The sequence below is a fragment of the Myotis myotis genome, unplaced genomic scaffold (genome assembly GCF_014108235.1).
Source record: "Myotis myotis isolate mMyoMyo1 unplaced genomic scaffold, mMyoMyo1.p scaffold_m19_p_5, whole genome shotgun sequence".
Taxonomy (NCBI): domain Eukaryota; kingdom Metazoa; phylum Chordata; class Mammalia; order Chiroptera; family Vespertilionidae; genus Myotis; species Myotis myotis.
The window spans coordinates 38,098,937-38,101,790 of record NW_023416357.1 but is presented as its reverse complement, the minus strand read 5'-3'; positions in this window follow the sequence as shown (position 1 = coordinate 38,101,790).

Genomic DNA, 2,854 nt, shown 5'->3' with positions numbered 1-2,854 from the left:
CTCCGCTATCTTTGCCACAAGATGACGTGAGTATTGCCCGGGACTTATTACTTATCCCAATTGTGATCATGTGGTCATTGGCTCACTTATCTGTTTAATCTCTGCTCCTCTTGCAGAATGCAAGCTCCATAAGAACAGAGCACTTTTTAATCCCGTTGTTTTGATTCCATGTTAGCAAATAAAAAATATTTCAATCAGAATTACAATATCAATTTTTGTTCATTTATATTTTTAAAGTAATGCCATTAAAGCCAACTTAATTCCTTGATCCATTTTAAATGCAATATATTCAAGCCATTTCCTTTAAATTTTTTTTGTTTCATTTTTTTCTGAAATATTTCCATTGAAATCAATTCACAATGATTTGGTTCACCACGTATTTTTTTATGCATAATGCATAGCAAATGTGATTGATCACAGCTTCTGCCATTGTGATTTTTTTAAATGGATATTTTATGTATTGAGTTTAATTTTCTCAAATCTGTAGATTTTAAAATGCTATAAATTTGAATCTTGGGTTATTTTTTTCAAGCCCTGTGCAGTTTGCCTTTGTTTACATGTGTGTATGTGTGTGTGTGTGTGTGTGTGTGTGTGTGTGTGTGTGTAGATGATGGGGCCCTGGCTGAGGTTCTACCATCAATGGCCAGAAATATTAAGTGAGGAAGTCTACAGTTCCAGCCCTCATCTGACTACAACCACGAGATCCTTTGTAAGGACTGCCTGGTGGAGCCCAGCCAAATCCAAGGAGAATGAGAAATGATAAAATGACTGTTGTTGTTTTAAGCCACTAAATTTTGGAGTGCTTTTGACACAGCAGCAGATAACCAACACTGTCCTGACATGACCTAATTAAAGAGATATCCTTTCGTCTCTTTCTCATACTGTGTGTACTCACCAGGATGAGCTTTGGATTCAGGAGCAATAGACATTTACAATAAGTGAAAACACTCTACAAAGGCACATACAGAATTAGGGAATAAGATGTCCTGTCCAGTGAAATAGTCTCATTTAAAGAATAAGAACATGCTTCAGGCAAATTGCTGAAGAGTAGGTAGGTGCTTTAGGCAAGTTATTGAATGCAAAGAAACACCACTTTACAAAGAAATCAAAGAATAAAATGCTCACTATAAACTGAACATGCTTTTTCTTTGACTTTTTTTAGCCTTCAGAATCATTACTATTTTGGGGTGAATGTTAGGCATATTGGTTACCTCTGTGCTAAGCTGCCCCCTCAGTAAGGCTTCTGGTGACAGGTCACATAGCCCAGTTCTCACGGTGGACAGAGCACTAGCTGCCCGCTGCACAGAGCAGCCAGGCTGGGCAGGTCACTGCTGCTATTCATCACTCACAAAATTCTTTTTTGTTGTTTTTTGCTAATGAATGGCTGTTAACTCTAACAACCAGGGCCACACCCAGGGTCATTTGAATGCTCTTTGTGCATGCTGGAGAAGGTAAATGATAAGGTGGGGGACAGGAAGCATACCCTGTTATTCCCTAGGACTTTGAAGGTAGAGAAGTCCAAATGGGTGTGTGTGTGTGTGTGTGTGTGTGTGTGTGTGTGAGTGTGTGTGTGTTTGCCAAACACAAGACACATAAGATGCAATTAAGAGTTTGTCGACACCCTGGATGGTTTGGCTCAGTGAATAGAACACTGGCTTGCAGATCGAAGGGTCCCAGCTTTGATTCTGGTCAAGGGGACGTACCTCAGTTGCAGCCTCCTCCCTGCCAAGGCCCCTGCAGTAGGCAATCAATCAATGTGTTTCTCTCACATTGATATTTCTCTCTTTCCCTGTCTCTTCCACTGTCTCTAAAAATTTATAAAAAAATATCCTCAGGTGAGGATTTAAAAAAAAAAGATTCTGTGAAGGCAGAGAATTTTCTTTAAAGGGGGCTACCAATGTTTCACAGAGCATAAGCAAAGAAATTCTTTTGGTATTTCTGAGCAGGAGGAAGAATTAATTTGTTTATATAATTCTTCAACTAGGTGCAAATAATGGCAATGCTACCGACAGTAACATAGTTACTGTTCGCATAGCATGTACTTTGTACCAGGCACTGTCCTGCAATGTCATCTATCTCATTCCATCTTCACAGCAAGCCTGGGAGGTGGGCACTATGCTATCTCTGGTCTCACAAGTAAGGAAGCTGAGGTGCGCCCATGCCCCACAGTGAGCCGTGGAGCCCTTAATATCCTGTCTCTGAAGAGATTCTCCCTTTTCTTCTCTGAAGAGACATAATGTGGTACAAGAGGGAGGGTACGAGACTAGGAATCTGGATTTGAACTTCAGCTCTAACGCAAACTAACTATCCCAATTTGGCAACTCATTTCCTCAACCTGAAAGATGAGGCTCAGAAGATTCCTCCTTCTCTAAAATGTCTGATTCTGTGAACAATTCTTGCCTCAGAATATTGATAAAGTTCTGGTCAGCACCGAGGAGTCGCAGCCCTCGAGGAAGGCGGCTGAGGCTCGAACATCACCTCGGCCTTCGGAACACCAGGCCCAACCCACCAGGTGCTGCATTTCAGACAGTAAGTAACGGGTCAGTGTGAGGAAGTGCTGACCTGCTGTTGTGATGCATTTATTTTTTACCAAAAATAAAAATCCATAAAGAGAAAAGAGAAACCCATTAACAAACTAGATGAACTATAGAAACAAATACAGTACTTATGACCCACATAGAAAACTAAGCAATCCAGAGAGCATTATGTGGTTTTCACTGGTACTTATTTTGAAAAGCACATGGCTTGCCCATGACCAAAGCAGTCATCATTTGAATGTTGGCTTACTGACTAGTTCCGAGAGCTAAATTCTGGCTTTGTTTGTACTGCTGAGAAAACAAAACATAATCCTAAG